Genomic DNA, 19,676 nt, shown 5'->3' with positions numbered 1-19,676 from the left:
TGCCAAAAGGGCAAACTAGTTGGAGGAAATAATGCCCTTGCGACTAGTCCCTGGCCTCATTATCATATTATAAAGAATCTGTAGAAATGTTTTTTCTAAAGATCTCTTTATCTATGCTAGTGTATACATGGACGGTTAGGCAGGGATTAGCAATATACACCCAGACCTGCTCATGGTTCTGGGTGCATATTGCACCTGACGGGTTCAATTCAATAACTGAGTATTCTGTTACTTTATAGCATTTTCCTAGCGATCATTTGTAATTAGATGCATATCTAAATATACTTTTTAATACAGATGTACTGTTTTTATTTGTTTTGTTTATTTTTTTTTGTTTATGTAGCACCCCTGAGGTACCAGGTGCCACAAATGTAACCCATGGAAATCCAAACCCTGGAATATCCATGCCAGAGTAAACACACCAGCACCTTCAGGCCACACACACAACCCCAACACCAACCTGGGAGACTGCCTAGTAACAGGGAAAAGGGGAGGGCACTCATTGGATACTACCACCCAACCTGTAGGGAGAGACCCAGCAAGGGAAGGGGCCAGTGGTCGGTTGGAGAAAGCGGGAAGAAGTGGTGTGCAGTCTGTCAGAAAGTCAGTCAGAATGAGGTGAAGAAGAAAGCAGTCTCTGTCAGGAGAGTCTGTTAGAGAGTCTGAGGAGAGGAGGAGAGGAGTAGTAGTCCGAAAGAGTAGAAAGTGAAAAGACAGAAAAAGACCTGCAGTGAGAACGGAGTGCTGTGAAAAAGAGAGAGGACCGTGAGGTGAGAAACTGGGAACTCCAGGACCTGTGGGCCTGTGGAAGTACGAGACTCCAGAAACCGCAGCCTGTCTGTGGAAGGATGGAGCCAAGCTCACAAACCTCAGCCCAAGGCAGGGTGCAGATCCCCAGGACAGTGAGACCATTTATGGATATTGTCAATTGTGCCAGGTGAAGGACTCTCCAAGGTTCTTCACCACCAAAAGAGTCTGAAGCATCAGCAGCAAAGAGGGGACCGGGGACTAAACCTCTTAAATTGTCCAGGTTGCCTGCAATAGGACCAAGAGAAACCGAAGAGTTTCCAAATAGCTCTAGGCCACGGGAGCCAATCAACAACAAGTGTACACAGAGGACAGCGATCCTAGGTAACAGCTGGCACGGAAACAAGGGGAGCGGATACACCTGGGACCAGCACCCGCGGGTTCAGGAACCACCACAGAAAATTAAACAAGGCAAGTTAAACTACAATACTGGTGTGGACTGTTTCCTTGACGACAAGCACTCACATACACTGTTTTCCCACTACAAACCCCATCATCCACTGCTGGGGCCTGTCCCTGCTTGCGGAGGGCTTTAACCATCCAGGCTGCATCACTCCATCATCCCCAGCAAAAACCTGCAGCGGCGGCCTCCCCTTATAACCTGGCCGCACACCGCAAGTGGCGTAGTCAACAAAAACTAATTTTATTTTATTTTATTTAATACCCCCTTTTATTTACTCCAGAAGACACCGCGCCAGGGTCATGGAACCAGACCCCGCCACGGCTGACGTCCCTGGACTAGTCCGGCCCAGTTCTGAGTCCCCTGGCCCTGGGGAGGGTGTGTCATTTACTTATTGCATTGACAACTCCTTTATTTGTTTTTATTCAAAACCTCTATTACCCTGGATTTTCCATGTCTGAGGCATCTAGATTAAACTTTTGGAATTGAAGTTTTTGAATATACATATTTGATTCTAGCCTATTAGCACCCTAATATATTGTAGAACACGCTGAAAACCACCATCAAAGGCCTTCATTATTTTCCCAATGAGGGAATTGAAATGATGAGGCCAAAAAGACAAACGGCGTAAATCTGGCGTCTTATCCTGGTAGGAACCAGTATAAGGGGGTGCAGGGAATCACTCACCCGGGTGAGTTCTTCAAGTCAAATATCCTATAATATGTTTGTTATAGCGTCAAAACCGGCTGCTGTAGACCCACAAGGGGAAATATCCTCAGTGGCAGAGAAGAACTGGGTTGTTATGTTGTGCTGCTGGATGGACTCCGGAGAACAAATTATATTTTCAGCTAATTTTATTGTTCTATTTCTACGCATTTCAGAGGTAGCATGTTAGCAGGAAAAATGTAGAGGTGTAGAGATGAGCAAACCCGAGACTTGTACAAACCACTTGTGCGAGCATCGCTACGCTTGGTGCTCATCCCAGTGTGAACCGCTTGCAGTGCTTGATCGGCTCGCACAACAGCATGATTGGGTATAGTGTGCTCTCCACCCAAAAAAGGAAAAAACCTGGCCATCTGCCCCCGGAAGTGATCTGGTTATGGCTGGCTGCATGTGGGCTGAGAGCCAAACCACCAGTTTGACTTCCATTGGGGTTTAGGTCAAGTCCGGGTCTCAAACCGACCTTTATCTAAAGTCCGGCTGAACCCACCGAACCGAACTTCCACAGATTCGCTCATCTCTATTTGGATGGAGAAATGAATATTCAGTGTGTTAAAGACAGAACTCAATGATGGCAAAATACTCATGAACATATACAGTAGAAAGCATAAAAATGGCATTAATTAGCTAATTCATCAATTCAACAAGGTATAAAGACATAAGCTCCAGCTTGGATCCCGTATAAAATATCACCATTAAATCAGATGGTAATCAAGAGATTCATGACTACATCCCAACAATCTGCCATTCCTTGCATCAGTACTCCCCATAGTCTTTTTACTGTATGATAAGCAATGCCTTTAAAGTGATACAAGATCCTCTGTTGGAAAACAGAATCCCATACAGGTGAGTTCTTCCTTAGCAAATAATTACCGTATATAGGGATGTTATTTTTTTCCAGGTTAAAAAATTGATTTTTGTTCATTGTTGATTTTTTATATAGAAATTAGGTATAGACGAAGAACATACAATTTAGCAATATTTCTAAAGAACACGCAAGTGTAGGTGAATAGAAGCTTTTTACGTACATTATCCTTTAAAATGCCGCATGGTAAAAGTAAAAACCAATGGAGCTTAAACAAGTGTATATGAAGAATTGATATGATACAGGCAATAATGATAAAATTTGTAAACTGCTGTAGAATTTGATGGTGTTATATACGTAAGCAAAATAAAGTAAAAAGAGGGGTGCAAATTCAAGCCAATGGCGGATTAAAATGTGAACAAAAAAATATTTCATTGCGACAAAAAGTGGTCACTGTCTATAAAATATTGAAATAACCCGAATAAATATTTGAAATGTGTCTAATTATTATGGAAGAGTTGAAAAACTTAAACAACAAAGCTCTAACAGGTATCATTAAATGTATCTATTGGATGTAAACTGAATTCTGGAGATTTCAGGATTACAGATTTGCTGTCAATAAATGAAAAAAAACCATTGCAATAGATTTTTTTCTGTATTCTTAAAGGGAATCTGTTAGCAGATTTTTGTTATGTAAGCTGAGGACAGCATGCTGTAGGGGTTAAAAAACAAAAAAGCAACTGTGCTTCTCTTATCAGTGTGTGTGCATTGTTCACTTAAACCAATGGCTTTACTTCCCTGTGATTAACATTACAGGACTAGAAGCTCACCTGCAGGGAAGTCCAATACACCCCCTGCTGTGATTGAGACCTCACAGACAATGCACAATCTCTTTAGAGAGCCTGGTGTGGGTGATGCAGCACTCTGGGCTCAATTACATGCTTAAAACTCAATTCTTTGATTATGTGAGACTGGCTGCACCCAGTAATCAATGTGATACACAGTTCGATTCAGAATCTCCTTGCCTACATTATGTTGCTGTTAGATGAGGTAGCAAAAACCTACTGACAGATTCCCTTTAATTAGCTAATAATGAGTGTGGAGGGAATGGACGATTCTTAGTGGCCTGAGATATATGAAAGCAGAATTGAGTTGAGAATAAAGGGACCCTTACTTAACTATAGTGACACATACACTTGCTTTCGGTTAATACACTTCAGTCACACATGACTTTGTTTCTTCAGGTTTTATACTTATAAACTAAGCACTCTGATTAACATAAGTGAATAAAGTGTTTCATGCCTCATATGGACTTGAGCATTCAAGTTCACTTCAATAATCCCCTTATGATTAGACCACCACTGACTGTAGGGTCATTAGCAATCTTCTGCTAGCCAAGGGCATGGGTTAATGACCATAGGAAGGTTTTTGACTATAAATTGTTCCTCTTCTCCTCAATAATTATCAAGCTTTTACAAGCACTGAATTAATGCCCTGGTGTCAACCTCTGGCAGTAGGGCAGGAATCCCTAACCTGTGGCTCAAGAGCCACATGTAGCTCATGAAACCCGGATGTGTGTCTCATGGCTATCTGCCAGCTTGTTGGTGCATTAGCACCAGATTTAACAAATCATTATGCTGAGTAGGTCTCCAGATGGTGACTGTTTTGAGTAGTCATACACAGAAAAGTAGATATGGATTCTCATATACTGAGTTTGTGGTTGGAGAGATAAATAAAGTGCTGAGCTGGACATATAATGATACTCTCAGATAGAGGAGGAGCTTGAAGTTGGAGCAATAGCGCGGTGTGAGTGCTTGATGCAAGAATACCAAATGAGGCTAAGGTGGAAACCCCTAGATGAAAGTATACTGCCTTGGTGTGATTTCTGTGAGGAAGCGTTGGCTGTCATAAAGGGAACTCTTTGTGACACTACTGTTTGGAAGGCAGAAGCTGAATGTCACCAGCGAGGTGGCTCTGTATGTGGCTCACAACCCTCTCTTTAAGATGAATGTGGATTCCAATGCAAGAAAGGTTGGGGATCACTCCTGTAGGGTCATAATCAAGCTTCCTCTAGTCTTTGGCCAACACAGACTGCATTAATGCCTAAATAGTTATTGCATATCTGGCTGATGAGTAATTAAAAAAACCTTCATTTGCACTGCACTAATACCAAAATGGCCACTTCTTCCTTGGCTTCAGGGTCATGATCAAGCTTCCTCTATCCATTGGCCAACTCACATTGCATTCATGTCCAGATGTTCAGTTCAACCCTGTCTGTCAAGTCATTAGCAAGTTTCCTCTGGCCATAGTCCTGGCTATATGGCACCAATGCCCAAATGATCATATACTAGCTGTACATGATATAATCCTTCAATCCACATATTCAAACCTTTTTCACCTCCTGCAACTGCAACTCAAAAATATTTACCAAATTCGTACATTCATTAACCAAGAAGAAGCAAAAACACTAGTTCATGTCCTCATTATCTCTTGCCTGGACTACTGCAACCCGCTGCTCTTTGGCCTTCTTTCGAACACTCTCGCACCCCTACAATCTATTATAAATTATGCTGCCTGACTAATCCACCTGTCCCCCCACTATTCCCCAGCCTCTCTTCTCTACCAATCCCTTCACTGGCTTTCCATTCCTCAACGACTCCAGTTTAAACCATTAACCATGACATACAAAGCCATCCACAACCTGTCTTCTCCATACATCTGTGACCTAGTCTCCCGGTACTTACCCACACGTAACCGCCGATCCTCACAAGATCTCCTTTTCTACTCCCCTCTTATCTCCTCCTCCTACAATCGTATACAATATTTCTCCTGTGCCTCCCCCATACTGTGGAATGCTCTACCACAACATATCAGATACTCACCTACCTTGGAAAGCTTCAAAAAAAGAACCTAAAAACCCACCTCTTCCGACAAGCCTACAACCTGCAGTAACCCTTAGGGGCACTTTGCACACTACGACATCGCAAGCCGATGCTGCGATGCCGAGCGCGATAGTCCCCGCCCCCGTAGCAGCTGCGATATCATGGTGATAGCAGCCGTAGCGAACATTATCGCTACGGCAGCTTCATATGCACTCACCTGCCCTGCGATGTCGCACTGGCCGGCGAACCGCCTCCTTCCTAAGGGGGCGGGTCGTGCGGCATCATAGCGACGTTACACGGCAGGCGGCCAATAAAAGCGGAGGGGCGGAGATGAGCGGGACATAAACATTCCGCCCACCTCCTTCCTTCCGCATAGCCGGCCGGGATGCAGGTTGGAGATGTTCCTCGCTCCTGCGGCTTCACACACAGCGATGTGTGCTGACGCAGGAACGAGGAACAACATCGTAACATCGGTCTTTCCCAATTCATGGAAATGACTGACGCTACACCGATGATACGATTACGACGCTTTTGTGCTTGTTAATCGTATCAAAAATGCTTTACACACTATGATGTCGAGAGTGATGCCGGAAGTGCGTCACTTTTGATTTGACCCCACCGACATCGCACCTGCGATGCCGTAGTGTGCAAAGTGCCCCTAAGTCCACTATAGCACAGCACAACCATCCTGACCCTCCCCTACTATATCCTCACCCATCCTGTGTAGACCGTGAGCCATCGGGGGCATGGACCTCTTTCCTCCTGTACCAATCTGTGCCTTGTATTATTCATGATTATTGTACTTGCCCTATTATGTATACCCCTTTTCATATGTAAAGTGCCATGGAATTAATGGTGCTATAATAATAAAGAATAATAATTGTTAGAAGCATTGTATAACATTATTTTACAGAGCTAATATTGTTAAGAAACTTCACTTTCATGGAATACTTATATTCCCATATCATTGTGTAATACCATTATTATAAATACCTAATTTTTGCTCAGGTGTCAGTGTGTTTTTAATGGGACATGCATATTAGCGTATGTGGAAATTCCTATTCTAGCTGTGCACCAGCTTCTGCCTATGTTTCAGACTGCAATGTGCACACAGCCCAAGTATTATTGAGCCATAACTTGTATTATCACAAACAAATATTTTCGCGTCGAGCAAGCACAAAAGATGTGTCAGTGACAATGCTAGTTTAAGTACAATTGATTGCCAAATCATTTGGAATGATGAGCGACTCACTATCATCCCTGTGCCAATTATGTTGAATCAATGTTGCCTGAAAGATATGATTTTCATTAAAGTCCTAAGAAAAGATGAGAAGGTATTTTGACAGGTGCACGGAGTGTAACGGAACAAGCTGAGCAAAACACAATTCCAAGAGCAGAAGAATATTTCTTATTGTTGGTCTTGTTGCGCTGTATATTGGATGAATGCCGTATTATGTGTGTCGCACGGATTCCTTTTCAATGAACAGTGTATTAAAATTTATTTAACATTTTTTAATTAAGGTAAACCTAAGTTGTTACATTGCAGTCCACTCAAGTCATGGTAAAATATCACAGCACACACAAAGTCATCCGCCACTGTCTGCATGAGGTCAGGCGGCAGGCAAGGAAATCAGACAGTGAGCTAAAACAATCAAACTAAAGAGGCTGGTGCTGGGCAGGCAAAAAAACCTTCCGAACGTAGATGCTTGTTAAGTGCACTGTCAAGCTCAGAGCACTTAGAGGGTTAACTTCCATATAAAAAAATGCCTTTAACCTGCAGATATAGGATTAATCTGGAGGGTAATAGCATCTTGAAACTGTGCAGCCGCCACATTGAGAGCACCACTGCCGGGAGGAAGTGAACTTTATTCCTCCCGGCAGCCTCTGAGTTTGGCTGGAGTCAAACTTGCGTGTGACTCTCGTGAAGATTGCATCACACTGCCCTTACTGGCCGTTCGCCAGCAGCTGCTCTGGATAGTGCGATGCGATCCTTGTGTGAGTCACACTGAAGTGTGACTCCAGCCTTTCAGTCATGGAAGTAGGCTGGCATGGCTTCAGTCTCCACTCTGTGCATAGTGAGCGGCAGCTGTGACCCCGTCCCAGCACCGACTGATAGCCAGCTCTGTGCTGATGCAATTCTAAGCTGGCTGTCAGTCAGTGCTGTGTCCTGATTACAGCCACTGCTCACTATACACAGAGTGGTGACTGAAGGCATGCCAGCCTCTCTCCTATGACTGAAAGCCTGATGCTATCTTGGGGTATACAGTTAATTTCCTTCTGGCAGTGGGGCTCTCAGTGCAGCCTTACAATGTTATTATCCTGCAGGATAACCCCATATCTGCAGGTTAATACCATTTTTTTCATGAGAGGTTCTCTTTCACGCCTCATTTGCATAAGAATGAAAACACTAATTTCTGGGGGATGTAGCAACAGACAGAAAATATAAATTGTTTGATGGATGTATATTACAAAGACTTGTATAATCATATATGTAATTTTGGGGGCAGAGGCTGATCTTACTGACAGATTATCCTTACGTGGATGCTGTTTAAGATGCTTTAATCAGCTCATCAATGAGGATGCTAGTAACCAGATACTTATCAATCTGATGGGTTTCTAAGTATTGATGGCCACTATCAACGTCTCGGACCCCTTTAAAACGTTACATCAGTAGGGGTCCATTTATGCGGACTGACCTTAATGACATTAATAGACAAGTTGACCACATGCCTTTACGCACAGAACAATTGTTAAGTCAATTGTTTTGTGTGCATACAACATCATTGTCAGCAGCATGTCCTGTTTCAATAAGATGATGAGCTACCATGAGTGATAATTTTTAAGCAGGCTTAAAAATTATCCCACCTGACTAACATGCATTTTGCTGTTTCTCTGGATGATTTCTAACTTGTTTTAGTGGGGCCATTATCAGGATTAAGCATTCCTGTTTATTAGTCTTTTATTTGGATCTTTAGATTTTAGAGATAAAAGATCAACCCCAAATAATGCAGAATTTAAACATTTTATAATTGTATTTTTATGTATTTTTAGTTGCAGAAAGCTGTCAACAATTCATCACAATGTATGAAAGGTTGTCACTAGAGATGAGTGATCCTGAGGTTCGAGGTTCAAAGTTTCGGTTTAGACACAGATTACAAAAAAACAGAGTTCGGGTTCAAAGTTTGAGTGAGTTACGAGTGCAAACCACTGAAGCGAGCAGCGCTGTGCTTAGGTATGATTGATGCTCAACCCTGTGCAAGCCATGTGTAGAGTTTGAACGGCTCGCACTGGGGTCAAAATCAGTCTGATCAGATGTAGTGTGTACATGCAAAAATCTTTTTTAAAAACTGTGCCCACCCTCCGCCGGAAGTGTTCTGCTTACAGCTGGCTGCTTGTAGGCGAAGACACAAACTAGAGTAAATACAAGGAAAAGTCCAGCTCACCTGTTGTGATTCATTGGAGACCAGCAATTTTTGACCGCGCATGGACTAGAAGGAGAAAGCCAACTCCAAGCAGATAAGGAGATACATTTGTAGGATTGTCCAGCAAACAGGTCCAAAATTTAAAAGTAATCCAACGGATGGGGACAGAATAAGGATGTGATAGCCGAAACACGTCCTCCTGCTCTATGTTTTGTGTACTTGACATGATGGAATTTTATCTACGATGAAATAAAGAAAAACATTTTTACTTTTAAATTTTGGACCTTTTTGCTGGACAATCCTACAAATTTAAGACACAAACTACCCAATTACTGACTTCCATTGAGATTTGGGTCAAGTCAGGGTCACAAGCCAAACCTTATCTAAGGTTCGACTGTGCCCTCCGAACCAAACTTCCAAAGGTTTGCTCATCTCTAGTCTTGGATATGCATCCAACTCTATCAAAAGCAATTTTTGAAAATGGCTCAAAAATGTTTTATACTTATGTTTCAATGTGACCCCCGTGGTTTAAAAAGTTGTTGTCAAACTTTTTTTTGTGAGTTCTGTGCTAAACATATTCCTTTATCTTAGATTTCTGGACTTCTGAAACTTGAGATCTGTGCATATGATAATTTTCAACCAAATTCAGTTCTGAATTGAATGTTTTGAGCATAGTCCGATAGATGACGATGCGGTTATAAATAAACCGGCATCAATACTATTTAATAGAATATTTGAGGAGGGCAATTTATAAGAATAATCCGTTTCACTGTCATAACTTGGCAGTTGTCAAGGATAAGAAAAAGACGTTTTGTTCAAATCAAGTATTGAAATCATTAGGAATTCATTACCGGTATGTAATTGCATCTCAAACCTGTAGATTGCTGCTGTGGATTGCAAATATTCCAGCGTAGTACTCTAGGAGGTGAGTGAAAGTAGGACAGATGCTGTTTTCATGAAGCAATGCAGAATATTAATATCTTAATCAGCATGAATAAAACTCTAGCTCTTCAGTCATCGCTTTGAAATCAGAGCAGCTGTTCCAATGGACTTTTGACTTTGTGTTACTTACATTTGATCTCCCGGTCCCTCTTGCCTCATCCCAAGGTGGTGAAGGCTGTATCTACATGGGAAATTTGATGGCATTGACCTGAAGTAATTTAAATGTTTCCTCTGGGGAAGTCAATGCTAAACTCATCATTATAATTCTACAGGAAATAGACATTCAATTAAGTATGTTCTGTAACCTGTTTTTCTGTCTGGCCTTCTTACAGTTAAGACAGTTTTGTTTTCTTAATGATGTCATCCAATTCTTCTTTCTGTCTGAAAGCAGAGATGATCAGGTAAAAGGCAGAAAGATATCCAGCAATCCGTTATTGAGATTATGCGTCCTATCTGATTACAGTAATAGGGAATTATGAGATTATATTTATTTTTAGTATTATTTTGGTAATATTGCTTTTTATTTACCTTTTTTATTTATGCTTCTATCCCACCCTATTGATGGTGTGGGTACAGTATGGGATTGTTACGTGGATGGTCCATGCTTACATGTCATACATGTCTAAAGATATTTAAAGAGGTACTGTATTTTTCGCTTTATAAGACGCCCCGGATTAAAAGACGCACCCCAAATTTAGAGATAAAAAAAGTAAAAAAAATAAAAATAGGGTCCGTCTTATACTCCAGTGTTGTCTTAGTGTTGTCTTACCAGAGGGGGGCAGCAGTGGTGGTGAAGCGGGTCACGGGAGGCAGAGGTTCTGATGGCACAAGAGGCGGGTCAGTGGCTGCAGGTGTGGTGGCGTCCGTGGCTGCAGGTGCGTCGGTGTCCGTGGCTGCAGGTGCGGCGGGTCAGTGGCGGCAGGTGCGGCGGCGTCCGTGGAGGCAGGTGCGGTGGGTCAGTGGCAGCAGGTGCGGTGGGGCAGTGGCTGCAGGCGCAGTGGGTCAATGGCGGCAGGCACGGCGGCGTCCGTGGTGACAGGCGCGGTGGGTCAGTGGCGGCAGGTGCGGCGGATCAGTGGCGGCAGGCACGGCGGCGTCCATGGTGGCAGGCGCGGCGGGTCAGTAGTGGCAGCAGCAGGCGCGGTGGGTCAGTAGTGGCAGCAGCGGCAGGTGAGTGGTGCAGCAGATTGGTGCGGTGAGTGTCCCAGTGTGTCCGCAGTCCCAGTTCAAATGATGGCACCCAGAGCGGAGCATGCGCAGATGGAGCTCTCATCCAAGAGCTCCATCTGCGCACACGCTGTCTCCCGGCATCATAATTTGAAACTGGTGACCGCGGACGCACTGGGAAACCTGCCGCACAGCCGCCCAACTGCACAGAGAGGCAGCTGGCACCGACAAGCACCCGGCTGCCGCCCGCACGCAGGTACAGGGACCTGGCTGCCGCCCGCATGCAAGTACAGGTACCCGGCAGCCGCACGCAGGTACAGGTACCCGGCTGCCGCCCGCACACAGGTGCCCGGCTGCCACCCGCACAGAGGTACCTGGCTGCCACCTGCACGCAGCCACAGGCATTCGGCCGCCCCCGAACGCACCAGATCGCCGCACAGACAGGTCCACCAGGTAAAGCTATTTTCGGATTTTAAGACGCACCCCTCATTTTCCTCCCAAATTTTTGGGAGGAAAAGTGCGTTTTATAATCCGAAAAATATGGTACTACTTTTACATTAATGGCCTATCCTTAACTATTAAAATATAAAAAAAACTAGATCAACGTGTTTCAAGCACTAAGGCTCTTAATTATAGCTCTATTATCCTGTACATATTTTCCTTAAAGAGGTTGGACACTACTTTTACATTCATGGCCTATTCTTAGGATAGGTCATCAATGTCTTATCGGCCTTCCCCCCACTTCTGACGAGCAGCTTTTTTTTGTCCCAACGGAGGTTACAGGCAACTGGACATGCTCTGTTTTGGAGCTGTTCTGTTTTGGAGCTGCCCTGTCAACTGATAGCGGCCACAGCCACCAACTGCTGGACATCTACCCCATATTGATTTGAATGTTTGGCTGCCGTGCAGTACCCGGCCATGACCACTATCAGCTGACGAGTCAACTCTGGAACTGAGCATTTCCAGCTACCTGCTGTTGCCACCGGGACCGAAAACAGCTGATCGGCAAGGGTGCGGGGTGTAAGACCCCGGCCGATCAGACTTTGATGACCAATCCTAAGGATAAGCCATCAATGTTATGTAGTGGCCAACCTCTTTAAGGGAAATATGTTGAAGATAATAGTGCTATGATTAAGAGCCTTAATGCTAAAAACACATAGGCCTAATGAGTTTGTTTTTATTTTTTTCCCTTTTGATATTTTAAAAGTTGCTAATAATATCTTTATAGTCCTTTCCATTGTGGTTGCTGGATGCCGTTCTGCCTTCTACTGGATCATTTCTACCTGTGAGCCAACCTGTGGTCTCTGACTGCGCACTGCACCCTTATTAGATTGAGCAATACCTGGATATGGTGAGCTATTATGAAATATTTTTCATAAAGGAAAGGTGCCAACTTTGTATTGTTAGGCTTTCTCTTTTAGTCCAAGCCAAATGCTGCTTCTACACTGTGGTTTTTGCAATGGTAGAGTGAGCCCATCCATGTTTATATGGCTAACCATTCATTCATTTGAATGGATAATTCCTAACGTCATATTTGCTTTTAGTAATTATATGTCTTGTCATAACCTTCCATGGAAATTAATTTGTTTTTCGGAAGCGCAGTAAAATGTATTGGCATTGCCATTCAACTTGACAAGATAGATGGAAGGCAGTCAAGATCAATGGGAATATTGGTTTTCATTGTGAAGAACTTGTAGGACCAGCACAAGCACAGACATTTTGGTCAAAAGACCTTCATCAGTGTGGTCCTGAGAAAGTATAGTAGCATGGCGAGCAGCGTAGCTAGGTATGACGCAGTGTCCACCGCTGTCTATGTAGAACTGCAGTTCCACATGCCAAGTTTCTCCATCTACTTGAGACGTTCGGGTTCTACTTGTGCACCACCCCAGAAGTGCCGTGTATATCAACTCACTTCCCATAGAATCAGGCAAAAACAGTTACAGGCTGCTTCTCTGCAAGTTTGATTTTCAACTGTGGGCACATGAGACATGGATGGGGCAGAAGACAAGTGTAATACTTGTTGATGTATACTTGTCAAGGCTTGATTTCTGCAATGCTCCCCAGTTCCTCAAAGCAGAGTACAACATCTTGCTAAAAAATCTCCTGATTAGACTGATTAGATGCGGTTTATTGCCAGGGGGCATTATGAATTTCTTGTCAGAGCCCCACTGGTGAACACAGACAGAAAAGGGCCCCTGTGCCAAACCTTTGTATGGGCCTTTCCCAGTCCAATAACTCATCAAAATGCACAATTTCACCTACATTGGAGGTACAAATAAACCCCATTAGCTCTGGCACCCCTCTGAGGCCATACAAGTTGACCAATGATATATCCAACCATGCAGAGCCCGGTCCAACAATAAACTATATACTTGGGTGGACCCGGGCTACTACATAAACAGCTCATATAATAGTTTGCCACTAGACAATATGTAAAATGTTCTCTCTTCTATGTCTCCCAGTTTGTAAGTACGTAATTACCCAACTTGTGATTCCTAGTAAAGTAACAAACATTTTCTCTTTGTTTTCTGAGGGTAAAGAGTGACGCTTTACCTTCGAAGAAACATATAATCTGTAACTGCAGTATCAATATTGTGTGATGTGAAAGCTATACTTATTTTGATCTAGAAACCATTATTTTACAGCAATAAGCTGGTTTCCATTTCCAGTAAATTATTTTTGTCTCAGAAAAAAAATAAAAACACAAAGCTGCAAGCAAAAAGATGGAAGGTTGGTACAAAATAGCTTAACTAGAAGCCAAGAAAGCACTGATGAATAGAGATTATTTGTAACAAATTCTGACTAAAACCTGGTGAAAATATTAAAAACGATGACTGAGGTAAGTAAAAAGGGCAGCCATATGCACGGTCAACTTACCCATGTGGAGTGAGTTGACAACTGTTCTTTTATTATTATTATTATTATTATTATTATGGCAGCCTTAATTGTGTGCCATGGTGACGCATTGGTTAGCAATGCTTCCTTGTCATGGATTTTAGGTTTGAATCCATCAGAGTAATTTTTGCATGGAGTTGGAATATTTATCCTAATGTATAATCATGGCTACTTGCTAAAATTTAAAAGGGTTGTCTTTAAATGTTTTGATTTTTTAACCACCATCGGTTGATTAGAAAGAATAAATTGTGGGATACTCATTTTCCATCACCTCCATGGATCCAGTGCAGGCCTCTTCGGTGGTCTCTGCAGGCTATGGAAGGAGTGTCTTCTTTGTTTGAAAGTCCCAGTACCAATAACATCAAAAACATCCATTGATGTGCTCTTCTAGTCTTCTGATTACTGCAGACAATTACAGGCTGCAGCGGTACTTGGAATTCTGGACAGAGCGGATACTTCCAAAAGACAGCAGAGGTCTCTGGAATGGCATGCAATGGATCCACAGGGGCGTTTGAAGATGAGTATGTCTCTTTTAATTATTTTTAATCAATCCACAGATAAAAATATTTAATAAATTAGCATGGTACAATTCTTTTAAATCTAAACATAACTGAAGTAAATTTGAGTCTAATCTCAACTGAGCGTGTACATTATTACAAGAGATAGTGCGAATTGGTAACATAAGCAATCTATGGCTGCTTGGTGTGGAGCCCTGCGAAGCGCCTTATTCCTCCTGGCATCTCTAAATTCTGACTTGATTTGTTGGCTTGGCACAATGTCATTGTTGCAGCACAATACACATTTGACATAGAGTCAGGCCACCTAATGAATAGAGCCATGGATGGTTGGCGGGTGCCCTACAAACTGCCTTATTCCTCCTGAAATCCCCAACTTCTGCCTTCATTTGTTGGCTTGGCGCATGTCATTGTTGGAGCATGATTCACTTGTGACATATGACAGGCCGACTAATCAAAAGAGCTACAGATGCTTGGTAGGAGCCCTGCGAACTACCCTATTCCTTTGGCATCCCCAACTTCTGCCTTCATTGGCACAATGTCATTCTTGCAGCACAATGCACTTGTGATGTAGCACCAGGGCACCTATTCAAACAAGCTATGGGTGGTTGGCAGGAGCCCTACAAATTACCTTATTCTTACTAACATCCCCAACTTCTGCCTTGATTTGTTGGCTTGGCACATGTCATTGTTGCTGCACGATGCACTTGAGACATAGCGCCAGGATGCCTAATCAAAAGAGCTACAGATGCTTGGCAAAAGCCCTACAAACCACCTTATTCCTCCTGGTATCTCCAACTTCTGCCTTGATTTGTTGACTTGGCGTAATGTCATTGTTGCAGCATGATGCACTTGTGACATACCGCCAGGCCGACTAATCAAAAGATCTACGAATGCTGGCAGGTAGGAAGCAATTTGCAGAACTCCCATCCGTCAATTACATATTAATGGTGGGGTTGCTGGATCGGGTCCAGTGAGTCTATTCTCATATTCCAAATTTTTACCTATTTTGATATGCGTTGGTTGACATCAATAATTTTTCACGTCGTTGTTATGTGCATGATCAATATTTTTCTAAGATTTTTATTGATTAATGAGGTAAATAAGTCAGGTTATTGTTCGATCACGCTAAATGTAGGTAGATAATACCACAGCATGAGAATACATTCTACAAGATAACACAATACGGAGTCGCATATGTCCTAATGTGAATCGGGGCATTGTAAATCATACTCTTTAGTTATTTTATACTTCTATGATTTGTGTGTCCTTAAATTAAAAAAATAAGAATTTAAAAAATGCTAAATTACTAACAGGACCTTTCAACTATATTCATAAAATTGGTTGCCACTTTTATTTTATAGCAGTGACCACTTTTATACACTCTTGGCCACTGGCGGACATAGACAGAAGAGGGCCCCTGTACAAGAACAGAATATGGGCCCTTTCAGCTCAAGAGCTCATAAAAATACAAAATTGATCCTGCTTTGGAGGTAAAAATGGGCCCTCTTACTCCTTGAGCCCCTGTGCGACTGCACAGCTTGCACCAATGATTTGTCCACCCCAGATCTGGACAACTATAAAAAACAGACAATTTTGTACATTTTCAAGTTAATTTCTGTCTACCTACTGCACGTAGCAGCCACCAAGGTACAAGATGTCAGAGAAAAGATTTATTATATAAACATTTACTTTTGTACTTCAGATTCTGTATTGTTAAAATGCATCTGGATTATTGGATTTCTCCATATGTGCTCTTAACATATTCATTTCATGACTCAATGAAGGCCATAGGTTAAGTAACATCTAAGCCTTATCTTTTCCTCGCTTTTATTTGTGTATTCGATGGGATTTTAGTCTGCGTGTAGTCTGATACGATGAAAGCACATTGGTCTGTATGAAAAGTGTATATACACAAGAGCGTAAAACAGAATATTCCATTAAGATCATTGTCCAGTAAGATACAAAGGAATTTAGATGTTTTCATAATGGAAACAAATAAACTATTTCCATTAAAAATACAGGTAAAATACTTTGTACTTTATGAAAGCTCCATCATTGACCCAAATTCTTTTTAGAATTATATGTTTTATTGATTTTTACATATAAAAATTACAAATAAGCAAAAGAGACAATAGTGCAGATATTGCAGCCCTGAAAAAAACAAAAATATACAAATAGATCTAGTAACACCCCAAACTCAAACTCATCCTGCCAGTATCCCCCTCTTTCTAGTCTAATTGTTCCATTTATTTTATTAAAGACATAATATCCTAAAGTAGGTGGATTGTGTGACTTTAATGGCCCACTGTATCTTTACAGGCCTAGTAGAGCAGTCTTTCAATCACAACTATATTGGTTATCATTGACTCAATTTCAGGGCCCATGTCGTCACGTCGGCAAGTCTGATTCCAGACTGGGTTTGACACAGCCAGAGAAATTTCCACACTACAAGGGGCTGGTTATTAGGTTTAGTTCATAAGTTAAGCTGCACCCTTTTTTCTGGCATCGGCAATAATGGAGAAAGGTGGTCTTCATTGGCGACCCCTTTTGTCAATTCAACAGCTCAGCTTCCAGATTGGGTTTCACACAGCCCAAGATCTTTCCACACTCTTTACGTGTTACCACAGTATGGAGTGGTGTAAGGCTCACCTAGTGAGGAGGATTCACAAATCCACCCTTCTCCATCATCAGCAATGATAGAGTAGGGTGGTCATCATTGGTGACCCATTTTATCAACTCAATAGCTCAGCTTACAGATTGAGTTTCACAGAGCCCAAGATCTTTCCACACTCTTTATGTGATGTCACGGTATGTGTTTGGTGTTAGGCTAACCTGGTGAGGAGGATCCACAAATCCTTAGGTATGGGTAGGAACACGGACCCCAGCTTTGGTGTAGCAAGCAGGAAGGCATACAGGGAGACAGGACTTGTTACACTCAGGAATCTCAGGTGAAGTGAACCAAGCAAGGATAATGTTTGTGAGAACAGTGTCCAGAAATAGTTTACTGACATCATTAGGCTAATACAAAGATGACAGAGAAAGAAGTAACCTGCCTAGGAGGATTTTTAAATTGAAGCATAAATGATGGTGCACACCAAACAGAGGACACTAGAGTCCTAATCCTAAAACACAGATGTGTGTCATAGTGTGCTTAAAGGAGATGATGTCATCAATGTACACCAGTGAACTTGTAAAATCAACTGTAGAGAACAATAGAGGGCAGTAGATAAAGGATAAGGAAGCAGAACTCGGGATATCCAAGACAGGTGTGTAACCGGGCTGGATATTATGCCCTGCTCATTAGATTAGCTTCAGCCATGATGGAGAAGGGGGCTGGCATTGCTTATGAACTAAACCAGATAGTCATCCCGATTCATCCGATGCTAACACCAAGAATGGTAGTCCATTTAAAACCCCTTGGATACATTATTCCATTGACCTAAAAAACAGTAATCCTCAATATCACAGCTTGCCCACCTAAAATGAACAAGCAGGAACATTATATTTAGAGTTTCAGAAAACCAAATGTTTATAAGTGCCCATAAAAATCCCCAAAAACATAATTTTGCCAATCCATCTAATTTTTTTTAATTAGTAAAGAAATAAAAGTGAAGAAAATAGAGTCATAAAAGCAATACAATGGATAATTACTGTTTAAAGTCAAGATATTTTCTGTAAAGAAATTGCAAAAATGTGTTCCTTACGTATTTCCCACTTGGGAACTCTACCAGTGAAACTCAGCATTCTTCTCATTAATGCATTTCTTAGAAATATCATTGCGTGATGGATTTGAGAATCAAATATTATAATCATTAACTTTAAGGATCATTGAGGACGAACTATAGCGATAGCTCAGATTAATTACCCAACGTAGAAAAATAATGCAGTCATGTCCATGTTCTACGCAACTTGCTATGTGTCATCTTACAGGAACGGCAAATTATTTAACAATTATTTGTCCTTTAAAGACAAGACTTGTCAGGAGGAGCCCCTTCTTTATCATTATGACTACATTACATGTTATTGGACTTTATTTTAGATAACCTTTTCATGATATTTAAGTGCGATTGTTCATCAATTTTCAGTTTTTTCACTCGAGTGAGTTTTATTTCAAGAATATATGTTGTATCATTAAGGAAATTTAATGCAGTCTGCCCAAGCTTTGTCAAAATTAATAAAACAGAATAAAATGTTACTATTAATAAAATCCACTCAACAGTAAAATATGTGTTTAACACTTCATTTCTTCAGTTAAATAGTTGACTTCAATTACAAAAAAAAACCTTCTACAAAGTTACGTTTTTGCAATTTTTTTTCTGTAGATTTTACAATGAATTTTAATCAAAAGTTATTGACGTTTTAGATAAATTTCTCTCTACCCATTCAGACTGGAGAAAAGTTAGTTTTTAACAAGTAACCATCATATGCCAAAATGCTACAGGGTTAATCCATAAATAGTGTTGAAATCCTGCCTGCCTGGAAGAGCAGCTGCAGGGAGAAAATTAAATTACTGTCACGCTGTACTCTAAGATGTACAATAGCAGTACAGCGCAGTAATGTGGGACTGAGAGGATTCCTGAAACTATCTGAGAAGGTAGTTAGCTGGTAAACCACTAGGGGGCGTAAAAGTGGAGGAAACGTATGAGCAGGGAATTCCCTAGCAGAGGTAATACTAGTCAAGCCCACCAGATGGCAGTAGAATCGTCAGAAAGCCGTGTCACAACATGAGGTCTTGTAAGTACACAAGGGCAAAGTCTAAACGTAGTCAGAGGGAAGCAAATAGTCAGTAGCCGGGAAATCAGAGCCTAGAAGCGAGGGAGAATGGGAAGACAAGACAGAATAAAGGTAAACAGATAAGGAACGAACAGGGAGACAGCGGGAGAGACACTGATGGAAACCGACAACAGAGGAGGTTAACAGGTCAGGTGAACACGGAGGTCAGGAGGGGGCAGGGCAGACAACAGGTCACTCAAGAGCAGAACACAGCAGAGCCAGAAGTATCACTGGCGAAGTCCAAGAGAAACAGTGCCTTAATAAAGCAGCCTGACCTCCAGAACGAGGCAGAAAGGATTAACCCCTAATGTGACTTGCATCAGAAGTGAAACTAAAACAAAGGCT

At 42.0% G+C, this 19,676-nt stretch overlaps 1 protein-coding gene across 10 annotated transcripts in view; it reads left to right on the top strand.

Annotated features, from left to right (window-relative positions):
* Window positions 1-19,676, top strand: part of NRXN1 (neurexin 1) — a 2,061,945-nt gene that overhangs the window by 1,245,403 nt on the left and 796,866 nt on the right. The gene's annotated exons all lie outside the window — the stretch shown is intronic.

Source organism: Anomaloglossus baeobatrachus, chromosome 3 (genome assembly GCF_048569485.1).
Source record: "Anomaloglossus baeobatrachus isolate aAnoBae1 chromosome 3, aAnoBae1.hap1, whole genome shotgun sequence".
NCBI classification, from domain to species: Eukaryota; Metazoa; Chordata; class Amphibia; order Anura; family Aromobatidae; genus Anomaloglossus; species Anomaloglossus baeobatrachus.
This window is presented reverse-complemented; position numbering and strand designations above follow the sequence as displayed.